Source organism: Schistocerca cancellata, chromosome 1 (genome assembly GCF_023864275.1).
Source record: "Schistocerca cancellata isolate TAMUIC-IGC-003103 chromosome 1, iqSchCanc2.1, whole genome shotgun sequence".
In the NCBI taxonomy this organism is placed as follows: Eukaryota; Metazoa; Arthropoda; class Insecta; order Orthoptera; family Acrididae; genus Schistocerca; species Schistocerca cancellata.
The window spans coordinates 13,199,479-13,216,715 of NC_064626.1; the positions used below are offsets into that span (position 1 = coordinate 13,199,479).

The window sequence follows — 17,237 nt, forward strand, 5'->3', positions numbered from 1 at the left end:
GCACAGATGGATACCTGATGTACAGTTGTTTCAGTGATGTTTTTCTGAATCACAACTCCCCATATTTCTGAAGGAAATATAAGTGTCTGTGATGTATCTGTACTTTGTTAAGAAGAAAGTCTTAGAACTTTCCATAACTTAACAAAAAAAGAAGTGCATCATTGTCAAGACATTTGAAATGAGCACCAACCAGCAGCTCTACCATTGACACAAATTTGGACAATCCGCAAGCAGTGGCAATACTATTATCCTTGTTGTTGTGGTCTTCAGTCCTGAGACTGGTTTGATGCAGCTCTCCATGCTACTCTATCCTGTGCAAGCTCCTTCATCTCCCAGTACCTACTGCAACCTGCATCCTTCTGAATCTGCTTAGTGTATTCATCTCTTGGTCTCCCCCTACGATTTTTACCCTCCACGCTGCCCTCCAATACTAAATTGGTGATCCCTTGATGCCTCAGAACATGTCCTACCAAACGATCCCTTCTTCTGGTCAAGTTGTGCCACAAACTCCTCTTCTCCCCAATCCTATTCAGTACCTCCTCATTAGTTATGTGATCTACCCATCTAATATTCAGCATTCTTCTGTAGCGCCACATTTCGAAAGCTTCTATTCTCTCCTTGTCCAAACTAGATATCGTCCATGTTTCACTTCCATACATGACTACGCTCCATACAAATACTTTCAGAAATGACTTCCTGACACTTAAATCTATACTCGATGTTAACAAATTTCTCTTCTTCAGAAACGCTTTTCTTGCCATTGCCAGTCTACATTTTATATCCTCTCTACTTCGACCACCATCAATTATTTTGCTCCCCAAATAGCAAAACTCCTTACTACTTTAAGTGTCTCATTTCCTTATCTAATTCCCCCAGCATCACCCGACTTAATTCGACTACATTCCATTATCCTCGTTTTGCTTTTGTTGATGTTCATCTTATACCCTCCTTTCAAGACACTGTCCATTCCGTTAAACTGCTCTTCCGTCCTTTGCTGTCTCTGACAGAATTAAAATGTCATCGGCGAACCTCAAAGTTTTCATTTCTTCTCCAAGGATTTTAATACCTACTCCGAATTTTTCTTTTGTTTCCTTTACTGCTTGCTCAATATAGAGATTGAATAACATTGGGGAGAGGCTACATCCCTGTCTCACTCCCTTCCCAACCACTGCTTCCCTTTCATGTCCCTCGACTATTATAAATGCCATCTGGTTTCTGTACAAATTGTAAATAGTCTTTCGCTACCCCTGGCACCTTCAGAATTTGAAAGAGATTATTCCAGTCAACACTGTCAAAAGCCTTCTCCAAGTCTACAAATGCTAGAAACGTAGGTTTGCCTTTCCTTAACCTTTCTTCTAAGGTAAGGTAAAGTAGGTTTGCCTTTCCTTAATCTAGCTCCTGAGATAAGTCATAGGGTCAGTATTGCCTCAAGTGTTCCAATATTTCTACGGAATCCCGAGGTCGGCTTCTACCAGTTTCTCCATTTGTCTGTAAATAATTCGCGTTAGTATTTTGCAGCTGTGACTTATTAAACTGATAATTCGGTAATTTTCACATCTGTCAGCACCTGCTTTCTTTGGGATTAGAATTATTATATTCTTCTTGAAGTCTGAGGGTATTTCACCTGTCTCATACATCTTGCTCACCAGATGGTAGAGTTTTGTCAGGACTGGCTCTCCCAAGGCCGAGAGTCGTTCAGATGGAATGTTGTCTACTCCCGGGGCCTTGTTTCGACTCGGGTAATTCAGTGCTCCATCAAACTCTTCACGCAGTATCATATCTCCTATTTCATCTTCATCTACATCCTCTCCCATTTCCATAATATTGTCCTCAAGTACATCGCCCTTGTATAGACCCTCTATATACCCCTTCCACCTTTCTGCTTTCCCTTCTTTGCTTAGAACTGGGTTTCGACCTGAGCTCTTGATATTCATACAAGTGGTTCTCTTTTCTCCAAAGGTCTCTTTAATTTTCCTGTAGGCGATATTTATCTTACCCCTAGTGAGATAAGCCTCTACATCCTTACATTTGTCCTCTAGCAATCCCTGCTTAGCCATTTTGCACTTCCTGTCGATCTCATTTTTGAGACGTTTGTATTCCTTTTTGCCTGCTTCATTTACTGCATTTTTATATTTTCTCCTTTCGTCAATTAGATTCAATATTTCTTCTGTTACCCAAGGAGTTCTACTAGCCCTCATCTTTTTACCTACTTGATCCTGTGCTGCCTTCACTACTTCATCCCTCAAAGCTACCCATTCTTCTTCTACTGTATTTCTTTCCCCCATTCCTGGCAATTGTTCCCTTATGCTGTCCCTGAAACCCTGTACAATCTCTGGTTTAGTCAGTTTATCCAGGTCCCATCTCCTTAAATTCCCACCTTTCTGCAGTTTCTTCAGTTTTAATCTACAGTTCATAACCACAGATTGTGGTCAGAGTCCACATCTGCCTTGAAATGTCTTACAATTTAAAATGTGGTTCCTAAATCTCTGTCTTACCATTATATAATCTATCTGATACCTTTTAGTATCTCCAGGATTCTTCCATGTATACAACCTTCTTATATGATTCTTGAACCAAGTGTTAGCTATGATTAAGTTTTGCTCTGTGCAAAATTCTACCAGGCAGCTTCCTCTTTCATTTCTTAGCACCAATCCATATTCACCTACTACGTTTCCTTCTCTCCCTTTTCCTACTCTCGAATTCCAGTCACCCACGACTATTATATTTTCGTCTCCCTTCACTACCTGAATAATTTATTTTATTTCATCATACATTTCTTCAGTTTCATCATCATCTGCAGAGCTAGTTGGCATGTAAACTTGTACTACTGTAGTAGGTGTGAGCTTCGTGTCTATCTTGGCCACAATAATGTGTTCACTATGCTGTTTGTAATAGCTTACCTGCACTCCTATTTTTTTGTTCATTATTAAACCAACTCCTGCATTACCCCTATTTGATTTTGTATTTATAACCCTGTATTCGCCTGACCAAAACTCTTGTTCCTCCTGCCAGCGAACGTCACTAATTCCTACTATATCTAACTTTAACCTATTCATTCCCTTTTTAAATTTTCTTATCTACCTACCCGATTAAGGGATCTGACATTCCACGCTCCGATCTGTAGAACGCCAGTTTTCTTTCTCCTGATAACGACGTCCTCCTGAGTAGTCCCCGCCCGGAGATCCGAATGGGGGACTATTTTACCTCTGGAATATTTTACCCAAGAGGACGCCATCATCATTTAACCATACAGTAAAGCTGCATGCCCTCGGGAAAAATTATGGCTGTAGTTTCCACTTGCTTTCAGCCGTTCGCAGTACCAGCACAGCAAGGCCATTTTGGTTAGTGTTACATGGCCAGATCAGTCAATCATCCAGACTGTTGCCCCTGCAACTACTGAAATGGCTGCTGCCCCTCTTCAGGAACCACACATTTGTCTGGCCTCTCAACAGATACCCCTCCATTGCGGTTGCACCTATGGTACGGCTATTTGTATCACTGAGGTACGCAAGCCTCCCCACCAATGGCAAGATCAATGGTTCTTGTGGGGGGGGGGGGGGGGGGCTATTACCCTATTAAATATATTTATAAGTTTGGGTTTAAGTATGTGAGTTGGATACAGGCAATGACTGTAACTGTGTTTCTGTACAGTCATTGTATGGATTTTAGAGCCTGGATCTATTTTACCTCTCTTTAAAGAATGACAACGATAACATCATTGCTGGATTCACAAATTAAGCTCATCATTAAGACACCATCAAAATATTTTCTGTCACTTAAACCAATTGTGAAAAATAGTTGTATACATTACCTCTACTTTAAGGTTCATTATTTCATGAAATATATTGTTCATTTATTTATTTCGCCATTGTGAAACAAATCAGGTGATCATTATTGGTTTTATCCATTAGTGGGCATATTCCAATACGGAAAAGAAGCTGAAAAAAAAGTATAGGAAGAGTTCAGGTACCCTACTTCCATATATCTAGTCTGATTGCTGGTGGTGAAATGTACCACATTAATCACCATAGACCACTGCCTCAGCATTAAAATATTGGTTCATAAAGTGTCTAGGGCCATCAGGCTGAGGACTTCATGGATTGGGAAGTGGGAGGCTGGAGGAGATAGGGGTGACAGGATAATAGTTTCACACAGCACAAACCATGCTGTAAGGGAACGATTTTTCTTAATTACTGCCTCAATATTATAAACTGCCTTAAAAGGACTAAATTTCTTCAAGAAGGTCACTAATCAGAGAAGGAGTAGCGACTCGACTCGGATGCTGTCACAGGAACAGTAATCACCAAATGCAAAAAAAAGTTCATCGAGAAAGCTAAGGGAGTATTTATGTAAGGTCAAACGGATAGTGTCACTCTCAGTTTATTTGAAGGGCACATGAGCACATTTAGTTCAGTTCTTGAAAATGGAGAACTGTGACAAAAGCTGAAAGACATTACAGACTGTGGCCTGGATGAATATATTTTAAATAAGGTAATAAAAACAACAAATAGCCAACCTAGTTTAATAGCTCAATTTGTAGAATGTTGCAGAAACAGAGACTACTACACTCTAACTACAAAACACAATGCAGGCATACTGATAGAGGAAATTGAATAGTAAGTTATGCATCTGGAAGTAGTGCCATGTGTGAAACATAATAATTTTCACAGTCAGATCCCAGTGAAAGATCTATCAGAAAAACATAGAACCTTCTGGTCATACATAAAGTTGATGGGAGATCTGAACCTTCCATTTGATCCCATGTGGATCTGTTTAGTGATGGAGCTGAGGGTAACAGACTGAAAGCCTAAATTGAGGGATGCTACACCAGGTAAACCCCATAGCTCTGCTGATATCCTCCCAGAGTTTTTCATCATATGTTGTAAATGTATGAAGGTATCATTAGCAAAATTCTTCCCCTCACTATTAAATATGGAAACATTTCCCAAGAAAAGAAACGTGACAAAATAATTACTCTCCTAAAGCTGGATAAACCTGGAGATCTTCCATATAGCTGTCATCCCATTGCACTGTTTAGCATGATATATAAACTGTTTAACAGGATTGGTCAAACAATACTCATAGCTATTCCTGTAGAACAAGTTGGCTTTCACTCCAATGGAAGCTGTGCAGACCAAGTCCTGGTCTTCACATCACGTACGAAAGCAGGCTTTCAAAAGAAGTTGAAAACATCTGTGGCTTTCATCAATCCATCAGAAGCGCATGGTGCCATGTGCAGACAAGGCTTTCTGTGCAAACTGATTAAGACAGTCCAGTGCGAAAAAGTTGTAAAGATTATTGACAGCATGATTGTTAACAGGATTCATTGTATCCTGGGAAACAAAACTAGTAGCCAGAAATTCCTCAAGAATGGCTTACCTCAGTGGTCGGTATTAACCAAAACTACTCTTTAGCCTGTTTTAGTAAATGTGTAGTTATCAGTGCCATTTGTGGATGGGTACATATCACGTACATCAAATACAGAGCTCAGAGCATAAATGTGCAGGATCACAATTAGTTTGTAAACATCGGGCGACATTCTGTGGGAAGGTATTGCTGGACAGGTGTGGAGTCTTCTTGCTGCTGGAGAGCATTTCTAATCACTGTGGCGCAAGGACGAATAAAGGAGTGCTGGTACCGTGGAAGATCTCCAGCACCGAGGAGGACAAATATGATGTATATATAAGCGATTGTTGTTGTATACTAGTCACAGCCACGTTAATGCGTTAATGAGAGGACTTTGAGACAGTAATATTAGTTAGTCGTGGGAGTAGTAACTTCCCATGTAACGTGTAACCATATATGAAAGTTTGTGACAGTACACAGAGGTAACTGGCACCAATGTACATTTATTTAAATAGAGAAGCAGTGTTTTGTTTTATAGCCACTTCACTTATAGAAATCTTCACCAAAGAAAGAAGTTTGATGCTGAAGAAGAAGAGAGCACAGCATAGGTGGACCCTGAGATAAATCAGAAGAGTTGCAAGGCTGAATCTCTACACCAATCTAATAAGGGAGTGTTAAGGTGGCAGTGTAAGGTGTAGCTGCATGGAGTAATAGATCTAGAACAAATGTTGCTCAAGAAGTCAAACCATTGCCACACAAGCTGAATATGACAGTCATCATCCGTTAAAAACACTCTGTGTGGAGACTTTATGATTATAAGTGGAAAGTGGCAAATTTTTAAAAAAAATTGAAAGGAAGAAATTTCATAATAAGTGAGCAAATAAATGTGTTGCCAAGGACTACAGGGATAATAAACAATGACATTGATGCTCCTGGGCTAAGAACATCCTTCTGAACCAATGAAATATGCAGCTGTAGATGACCTGCCAAGAATGAGCATGCAGCCGCCGATGTCCAGCTAGCGTGCAGCCATCGACAACTGTAGTCCATCGCCAGCACACGGTCTACACGACCACGATGCCAGTACGCAGTCTAAACATGCCAGTACGCAGTCTAAACCGCTGCATTGTCATCACGCAATTGTTGACAACAAGACCATCCCCAGCATGCACTACAACTACAGTGAACTACACCAGTATTTCACTTCGCAATTGTTGTTGTGGGTGTACTGCAGTGATTTGGTAATACTTGTGAGCTTGTTTATGCTGGTTGTAACACAGAAAATGTCGACTGAGCTTAATATGGAAATGTTTTTACAAAAACTGAAAGACATACAGAGGCAGTCAAATGAAAAGTTTTTGTAAGTAATAGAACAATCTAATGAACATTTTTTGAAGAGTGATAAGAGACTTGCTCAAGTAATAGAACAAACCAAGTTAAAATTTTCGAAGATTGATAAGAGATTTGTTAAAGTAATAGACAGTCATGGTAAATTTCAAGAGCATATTGATGATAGGTCCATGCAACTACATCAGGACTTCAAAAATCAGATTAAAGACGCTCATGAGCAAGTAATGGAAAACTAAAACAGACTGCGACAAGAACTGGAAACTCGAGACTCTCATGAAACGTTAGAGGCTCATTTAGGACATAAGCTAGATCAAAGACTGAACGTCTTAAAAGAAGAAATACGCTCTGAAGTTGTGAAACAATGTGATTTAGTTCGGAAAGAGATACATGAACATATTAAAGATTTGCATATGGATGTAGATAGTTTATGTAACTTTGCAGAAACAGAATGTAAGTTGGTAAAATATCAGATGTCAGATGGTCAAACGCACATAGAAATTTTGGAACAAGAAGTGACAATGGAGATTCTGAATATTTGCATGTGATACATTCAGCTTTGGAGGAAAAAATGCAAGCACTGTTAGATCAGAAATTTCAGAAAACTTCATGCACTTTAGGAAATGGGCAGCTTTCTAGGGAGGAAGTCACTAACACCACCAATGAGTTTAAAAGACTATGGGATGAATTGGCAAAAACTAGAAGGGAATTAACAGAAAGTCAAGTTAAAGATAAATCTTTCAATGTGACAACACTATTAGAGGAATTACAGTTGGGAAGTGGAATGAATTTTCTTAAGCATTTCCCAGAGTTTAAACTAGATGCAAGTGTTTTCCAGGTCATAACAGATCAAAACGAAAATTTCTGTTCCGACACTGACAATGTTGAGCGTTTATGGAAAAAGTTCAAGGCAATCGTAAAATGCATTTTAGACAGGTACGTGCCGAGTAAAACTGTAAGGGACAGGAAAAACCCACCGTGGTTCAACAACAAAGTTAGGAAACTACTGCGAAAGCAAAGAGAACTTCATTCCAAGTGTAAACGCAGCCAAAACCTCTCAGACAAACAGAAGCTAAACGATGTCAAAGTTAGTGTAAGCAGGGCTATGCGTGAAGCGTTCAGTGAATTCGAAAGTAAAATTCTATGTACCGACTTGACAGTAAATCCTAGGAAATTCTGGTCTTACGTTAAATCAGTAAGTGGCTCGAAACAGCGTATCCAGACACTCTGGGATGATGATAGGTCGAGATGGCATTGAAACAGAGGATGACACGCCTAAAGCTGAAATACTAAACACCTTTTTCCAAAGCTGTTTCACAGAGGAAGAACGCACTGCAGTTCCTTCTCTAAGTCCTCGCACAAACGAAAAAAATGGCTGACATCGAAATAAGTGTCCAAGGAATAGAAAAGCAACTGAAATCACTCAACAGAGGAAAGTCCACTGGACCTGACGGGATACCAATTCGATCCTACGCAGAGTACGCGAAAGAACGTGCCCCCCTTCTAATAGCCATGTACCGCAAGTCTGTAGTGCAACGGAAGGTTCCAAATGATTGGAAAAGAGCACAGGTAGTCCCAGTCTTCTCGAAGGCTCGTCGAGCAGATGCGCAAAACTATAGACCTATATCTCTGACGTCGATCTGTTGTAGAATTTTAGAACATGCTTTTTGCTCAAGTATCATGTGGTTATTGGAAACCCAGAATCTACTATGTAGGAATCAATATGGATTCCATTCCGGAAATAGCGATCGTGTGACACCCAACTCGCTTTATTTGTTCATGAGACCCAGAAAATGTTAGATACAGGCTCCCAGGTAGATGCTTTTTTCCTTGACTTCCAGAAGGCGTTCAATACAGTTCCGCACTGTCGCCTGATAAACAAAGTAAGAGCCTACGGAATATCAGACCAGCTGTGTGGCTGGATTGAAGAGTTTTTAGCAAACAGAACACAGCATGTTGTTATCAATGGAGAGACGTCTACAGACCTGAAAGTAACCTCTGGCGTGCCACAGGGGAGTGTTATGGGACCATTGCTTTTCACAATATATATATAAATGACCTAGTAGATAGTGTCCGAAGTTCCATGTGGCTTTTTGCAGATGATGCTGTAGTATACAGAGAAGTTGTAGCATTAGAAAATTGTAGCGAAATGCAGGAAGATCTGCAGCGGATAGGCACTTGGTGCAGGGAGTGGCAACTGACCGTTAACATAGACAAATGTAATGTATTGCGAATACATAGAAAGAAGGATCCTTTATTGTATGATTATATAATAGCGGAACAAACACTGGTAGCAGTTACCGTATTTACTCGAATCTAAGCCGCACTTTTTTTCCTGTTTTTGTAATCCAAAAAACCGCCTGTGGCTTAGAATCGAGTGCAAAGTAAGCGGAAGTTCTGAAAAATGTTGGTAGGTGCCGCCACAACTAACTTCTGCCGTCGAATATATGTAGCGCTACACAGGCATGCTTTGTAGGCACAAAGATAAATACTGGCGCCAAAACCTCTGCGTCAGTTTTTTTTAAAAAAGAAAAAAAAGTGGAAGACGAGCTTTTTTTTTTCTCCCCCCGAGTTTAGACCACTGCATTTTCATACATTATCCAACGATGTAAATACAAATTCCGTATTGTTCATCTCCGAATGTAGTAGAATTTCAATGTACTACGAAAATCCGACTGGCAAGGCTGGGATGTTTTTCAATATGGCCAACTCTACGTTCTGAATTTTTTCCTAACTGTGAGAAGAAATGATTGCTAATAATAACCTGATGAAATGTGAATCACAAGCAGTATTCTCTTCACCATTCACCATAAGAATAATATGAATATAAACATTTTGCCATGTATTCTTCCGTGTTTGTTGCTATCTCATTTAAATCCTGTCTGCCTAATAAACTACGAAACTAGAGTGAGACAACAGCAAACGCGGAAGAATATACGTATCGTGTCATGTTTATATTCGTATTATTCTTATGCCTGATAGTGATACAGTCAGAAATGAAGCAGGGCAATTGACTAGATTTTTAAATCTAAGATGACTCTAATTTCTGTGCAGAATTTGATGTACTAAAGAAGCGCCCGCAAAGATTTTCAAACGGAGAAAAATTTTCGCCTAACTCTCGTTCAGAACGTGTTCTATCATACGCAGCATATTATTTGGTTCTTGTTGATCATTCTCAAAGAAAGCAGCAGTGTAAGTAACAACTTGACATTGCTTCGCTAATGAGACGATTCGCCTCTTTTTAGTTGTAAGCGGCGCTAGCGCGCACAAAAGCAAGCCATGCCGCGAGCGGTGACAGGCCGTAAACACGCACTATCAGAATGCAACAAACAATGCATGACACAGTACAGTGATGCATTTTCAACTTAGAGTGACGTAAACACCTATAACAGAGAAAACGGCACTTATCAGATCAAAGCAAAATAAGCAATCGATTCAAACCAGACGAAGCACGTGAAAAAGGAAGGGTACCCGTATAAATACGGACGGAGTGCCTGACGCATAGCAATGGCTACCTGGTAAAGCTTAACTGCTAAGCTTACGACTCGAACCAAACTACTGTAGCTGTATCGTCATTCATTCGACCTAAATTGTGTCTCATATTACAATGGACCAACTTTGATTCGATTTGGGGGTGCGGCCTAAAACTTCTCTCTCCCATTGAATTTCGAGTCTCAAATTTCAGGTGCGGCTTAGATTCGGGAAAATTTTTTTTCTTGATTTCGAGTCTCATTTTTCAGGTGCGGCTTAGATTCGAGTGCGGCTTAGATTCGAGTAAATACGGTACTTCTGTAAAATATCTGGGAGTATGCGTGCGGAACAATTTGAAGTGGAATGATCATATAAAATTAATTGTTGGTAAGGCGGGTACCAGGTTGAGATTCATTGGGAGAGTCCTTAGAAAATGTAGTCCATCAACAAAGGAGGTGGCTTACAAACACTCGTTCGACCTATACTTGAGTATTGCTCATCATTGTGGGATCCGTACCAGATCGGGTTGACGGAAGAGGTAGAGAAGATCCAAAGAAGAGCGGCGCATTTCGTCACAGGGTTATTGGGTAACCGTGATAGCGTTACGGAGATGTTTAGCAAACTCAAGTGGCAGACTCTGCAAGAGAGGCGCTCCGCATCGCGGTGTAGCTTGCTCGCCAGGTTTCGAGAGCGTGCGTTTCTGGATGAGGTATCGAATATATTGCTTCCCCCTACTTATACCTCCCGAGGAGATCACGAATGTAAAATTAGAGAGATTCGAGCGCGCACGGAGGCTTTCAGACAGTCGTTCTTCCCGCGAACCATACGCGATTGGAACAGAAAAGGGAGGTAATGACAGTGGCACATAAAGTGCCCTCCGCCACACACCGTTGGGTGGCTTGCGGAGTATAAATGTAGATGTACTTGTAGATGTAGATGTAGAAGTGGGAAGACTCTAGAAAGATAGATTTCATTTTGAGTTACTTGCTGGAGGATGCTGCTGAGTTGGGAAATGCCCACTAGGAAGAGTATACCTCATGGGATTATTTTCAGGAGAAATTCAAGTGTAAATATCTTGGTGTAAAACAATACAAGAGAAATTGGCACTACAATTATTAGACCCAAAACATTTTAACAGTTCATGGCTTTTTTTTTTTTTTTTTTTTTTTCAAAAAGCATATAGAATGGCATATAACAATATCTAAGTATTTAGATAACCCAATAGACAAAGTACATGTAGCAAAGGTATTGGTAATATAATATAAATGGCAGGAAACACAAACACAAAAGGGTTTAACTTTTACTAGGCCCTTAGAGCGAGTGGCTCCTCCTCCTGGGAGAAGAGTTGAAGGGGAGGAGAGAGGGGTGAAGGAAAAGGACTGGAGAGGTTTAGGGAAAGGGGTTACAGTTCAGAAAAGTCACTCAGAACCCCAAGTCAGAGGAGACTTACCGCACGGGATGAGAAGGAGAGGATCAGTCTTTCCTTCTCGTCCTGTCCGGTAAGTCTCCCCTAACCCTACCCTAGGTGACTTTCCCGAAATCTACCCTTTTCCCTAAACCTCTCCAGTCCTTTTCCTTCATCCCCTTCTCTCCCCTTCAACTCTTCTGTCAGAAGAAGGAGCCACTGGCTCTGAAGGCTTCTAAAAGTTAAACCCTCCTGTGTGTGTGTTCCCTGTCACCACTTGGTGAGTAGATTTTTTATCTATCCATTTGTATTATATTGTCAATAAAGGTATTGATAAGGCATTTACTGTACTATGTAAGAAAGGAAATTTTATATAGAGGTTGATCTACTGTGAATGAATTGTGTTGTTTGTTGAAAATCTAGATACGATTAATAATGAATGCAATAATCCCAGTCATGCGAATGCATGCCAGGAAGGAGGTAAATGTAACACAAAATGCAAGAAAAAATGGAAGATTAGTTATTATCAGGTAATTAAAAGTTGGAATAGTAAATCTAAACCACAAAAATGGGGAGTATGAAGCATTAATAAACAAATGTTGACAAATAGTGGCTTAAAGGAAGGTGCTAGAATAGTGCAGCCTTTTTTGACAAACCAATGAACAATAGTAACAGAAAATGATTGACGTCCTGGTTTAAGGGATCATGATCCAGGATGTGTCCAGATAAGTGTAGGCCCATATGAAAAAAAGTTTGTTGCCTTTAGCAGGGTAACACCACTAAGAAATTGCTTACTCGCTGAAGAAGACACTGTAACAGGTATCGAATTTACCAAACTAATAGTTTTGGGAATGATTGACGATCAGGAAGTGAGTGTGTAGATAGATTTGGGGAGTGAAATTTCTGTAGTGTCAGAGTCTTTGTTTGAAGTATTAAAATATAAGAATGTTATCCAGTACATCCGTATGCTGCAGTATATGTAGTAGGAATAACTGGAAGCAAAGCAAGACAAATTAAGCATGAAGTGTGTTTACCATACAGCAATAAACAATTTTACGTTTATGTAGACATGCTTAGTAGTGCCGAATGTAAATTTGCAATTTGTTCTAGGTATTGATTTACTCTCTTTCAAATTCTGAAGGTGGCAGGGGTAAAACACAGGGAGCGGAAGGCTATTTACAATTTGTACAGAAACCAGATGGCAGTTATAAGAGTCGAGGGACATGAAAGGGAAGCAGTGGTTGGGAAGGGAGTGAGACAGGGTTGTAGCCTCTCCCCAATGTTATTCAATCTGTATATTGAGCAAGCAGTGAAGGAAACAAAAGAAAAATTCAGAGTAGGTATTAAAATCCGTGGAGAAGAAATAAAAACTTTGAGGTTCGCCGATGACATTGTAATTCTGTCAGAGGCAGCAAAGGACTTGAAAGACCAGTTGAACGGAATGGATAGTGTTTTGAAAGGAGGATATAAGATGAACATCAACAAAAGCAAAAGGAAGATAACGGAATGTAGTTAAATTAAGTCAGGTGATGTTGAGGGAATTAGATTAGGAAATGAGACACTTAAAGTAGTAAAGGAGTTTTGCTATTTGGGGAGCAAAATAACTGATGATGGTCGAAGTTGTTGTTGTTGTGGTCTTCAGTCCTGAGACTGGTTTGATGCAGCTCTCCATGCTACTCTATCCTGTGCAAGCTTCTTCATCTCCCAGTACCTACTGCAACCTACATCCTTCTGAATCTGCTTAGTGTATTCATCTCTTGGTCTCCCCCTACGATTTTTGCCCTCCAATACTAAATCGGTGATCCCTTGATGCCTCAGAACATGTCCTACCAAACGATCCCTTCTTCTGGTCAAGTTGTGCCACAAACTCCTCTTCTCCCCAATCATATTCAGTACCTCCTCATTAGTTATGTGATCTACCCATCTAATCTTCAGCATTCTTCTGTAGCACCACATTTCGAAAGCTTCTATTCTCTTCTTGTCCAAACTATGTATCATCCATGTTTCACTTCCATACATGGCTACACTCCATACAAATACTTTCAGAAATGGCTTCCTGACACTTAAATCTATACTCGAAGTTAACAAATTTCTCTTCTTCAGAAACGCTTTCCTTGCCATTGCCAGTCTACATTTTATATCCTCTCTACTTCGACCATCATCAGTTATTTTGCTCCCCAAATAGCAAAACTCCTTACTACTTTAAGTGTCTCATTTCCTAATCTAATACCCTCAACATCACCCGACTTAATTCGACTACATTCCATTATCCTCGTTTTGCTTTTGTTGATGTTCATCTTATATCCTCCCTTCAAGACACCATCCATTCCGTTCAACTGCTCTTCCAAGTCCTTTGCTGTCTCTGACAGAATTACAATGTCATCGGCGAACCTCAAAGTTTTTATTTCTTCTCCATGGATTTTAATACCTACTCCGAATTTTTCTTTTGTTTCCTTTACTGCTTGCTCAATATACAGATTGAATAACATCGGGGAGAGGCTACAACCCTGTCTCACTCCCTTCCCAACCACTGCTTCCCTTTCATGTCCCTCGACTCTTATAACTGCCATCTGCTTTCTGTACAAATTGTAAATAGCCTTTCGCTCCCTGTATTTTACCCCTGCCACCTTTAGAATTTGAAAGAGAGTATTCCAGTCAACATTGTCAAAAGCTTTCTCTAAGTCTACAAATGCTAGAAACGTAGGTTTGCCTTCTAAGATAAGTCGTAAGGTTAGTATTGCCTCACGTGTTCCAGTATTTCTATGGAATCCAAACTGATCTTCCCCGAGGTCGGCTTCTACTAGTTTTTCTATTCGTCTGTAAAGAATTCGTGTTAGTATTTTGCAGCTGTGGCTTATTAAACTGATTGTTCAGTAATTCTCACATCTGTCAACACCTGCTTTCTTTGGGATTGGAATTATCATATTCTTCTCGAAGTCTGAGGGTATTTCGCCTGTTTCATACATCTTGCTCACCAGATGGTAGAGTTTTGTCAGGACTGGCTCTCCCAAGGCCGTCAGTAGTTCCAATGGAATGTTGTCTACTCCCGGGGTCTTGTTTCGACTCAGGTCTTTCAGTGCTCTGCCAAACTCTTCACGCAGTATCATATCTTCCATTTCATCTTCATCTACATCCTCTGACATTTCCATAATATTGTCCTCAAGTACATCGCCCTTGTATAGACCCTCTATATACTCCTTCCACCTTTCTGCTTTCCCTTCTTTCCTTAGAACTGGATTTCCATCTGAGCTCTTGATGTTCATACAAGTGGTTCTCTTATCTCCAAAGGTCTCTTTAATTTTCCTGTAGGCAGTATCTATCTTACCCCTAGTGAGATAAGCCTCTACATCCTTACATTTGTCCTCTAGCCATCCCTGCTTAGCCATTTTGCACTTCCTGTCGATCTCATTTTTGAGACGTTTGTATTCCTTTTTGCCTGCTTCATTTACTGCATTTTTATATTTTCTCCTTTCATCAATTAAATTCAATATTTCTTCTGTTACCCAAGGATTTCTACTAGCCCTCGCCTTTTTACCTACTTGATCCTCTGCTGCCTTCACTACTTCATCCCTCAAAGCTACCCATTCTTCTTCTACTGTATTTCTTTCCCCCATTCCTGTCAATTGTTCCCTTATGCTCTCCCTGAAACTCTGAACAACCTCTGGTTTAGTCAGTTTATCCAGGTCCCATCTCCTTAAATTCCCACCTTTCTGCAGTTTCTTCAGTTTTAATCCACAGGTCATAACCAATAGATTGTGGTCAGAGTCCACATCTGCCCCTGGAAATGTCTTACAATTTAAAACCTGGTTCCTAAATCTCTGTCTTACCATTATATAATCTATCTGATACCTTTTAGTATCTCCAGGGTTCTTCCATGTATACAACCTTCTATTATGATTCTTAAACCAAGTGTTAGCTATGATTAAGTTGTGGTCTGTGCAAAATTCTACCAGGCGGCTTCCTCTTTCATTTCTTAGCCCCAATCCATATTCACCTACTACGTTTCCTTCTCTCCCTTTTCCTACACTCGAATTCCAGTCACCCATGACTATTAAATTTTCGTCTCCCTTCACTATCTGAATAATTTCTTTTATTTCATCATATATTTCTTCAATTTCTTCATCATCTGCAGAGCTAGTTGGCATATAAACTTGTACTACTGTAGTAGGTGTGGGCTTCGTATCTATCTTGGCCACAATAATGCATTCACTATGCTGTTTGTAGTAGCTTACCCACGTTCCTATTTTCCTATTCATTATTAAACCTACTCCTGCATTACCCCTATTTGACTTTGTGTTATAACCCTGTAGTCACCTGACCAGAAGTCTTGTTCCTCCTGCCACCGAACTTCACTAATTCCCACTATATCTAACTTTAACCTATCCATTTCCCTTTTCAAATTTTCTAACCTACCTGCCCGATTAAGGGATCTGACATTCCACGCTCCGATCCGTAGAACGCCAGTTTTCTTTCTCCTGATAACGAAGTAGAGAGGATATAAAAGGTAGACTGCCAATGGCAAGGAAAGCGTTTCTGAAGAAGAGAAATTTGTTAACATCGAGTATAGACTTAAGTGTCAGGAAGTCATTTCTGAAAGTATTTGTATGGAAGTGAAACATGGACGATAAATATTTTGGACAAGAAGAGAATAGAATCTTTCAAAATGTGGCACTACAGAGGAATGCTGAAGATTAGATGGATAGATCACATAACTAATGAGGGGGTATTGAATGGAATTGGGGAGAAGAGAAGTTTGTGGCACAACTTGACAAGAAGAAGGGACGGGTTGGTAGGACATGTTCTGAGGCATCAAGGGATCACCAGTTTACTATTGGAGGGCAGCGTGGAGGGTAAAAATCATAGAGGGAGACCAAGAGATGAATACTCTAAGCAGATTCAGAAGGATGTAGGTTGCAGTAGGTACTGGGAGATGAAGAAGCTTGCACAGGATAGAGTAGCATGGGGAGCTGCATCAAACCAGTCTCAGGACTGAAGACCACAACAACAACATTGATTGGCTGATAAGATTTAAACTAGTACTGGATTTCTGGGTACAGATATTAACACGTACTTATCAAGACCAGGTATTTGTAGTACCATTTAGTGGGATGATTACTGGTAATATGAAAACATATAACTTCCACCGTGTAGCAGCGAGCACCGTGATGGATTTTGTGTGTACATAACGTTCACTGCAAGAACTAATGAGGACAAAAGCTTATGAATTTTATCTGTCAACTGAGACAGAAAAATTATCTCTGCCATATATTGATGAAGTATAGTCCAGTTTTCTTGGATAAACCTGGAGTACTTGGTAACTACATATGTAGTTTTAAGATCAAAGATGAATCACCTTTTTTTCTGTAAACCCTGTCCGGTATCATTGAGTATAAGACCAGCTCTATAAGAGGGCACGCACATACTGTAAATAATTATTTGGAACCTGAAAGAGATTGACCGGTCAGTATAGATGAAATATTGATGAAGTTTGAGGAAGCAAAGTATTTTAGCTTGATGGATGTCGTGCCTGGGTACTGGCACATCAGACTTGATGAGACTTTAGAGAAATTTATTGCTTTTTGTATGAGGGTAAGTCATACCAATTTAAAGTATTACACTTTGGATTAAGTACCTCAGTCGTGGTATTCACAAGAGCCTTGGATGATAA

The 17,237-nt window shown here is 40.0% G+C and overlaps 1 protein-coding gene across 2 annotated transcripts in view; it reads left to right on the forward strand.

Moving 5' to 3' along the window:
• LOC126164184 (ubiquitin-protein ligase E3B) overlaps positions 1-17,237 on the forward strand; it is a 313,945-nt gene that overhangs the window by 119,222 nt on the left and 177,486 nt on the right. The window lies entirely within an intron of this gene.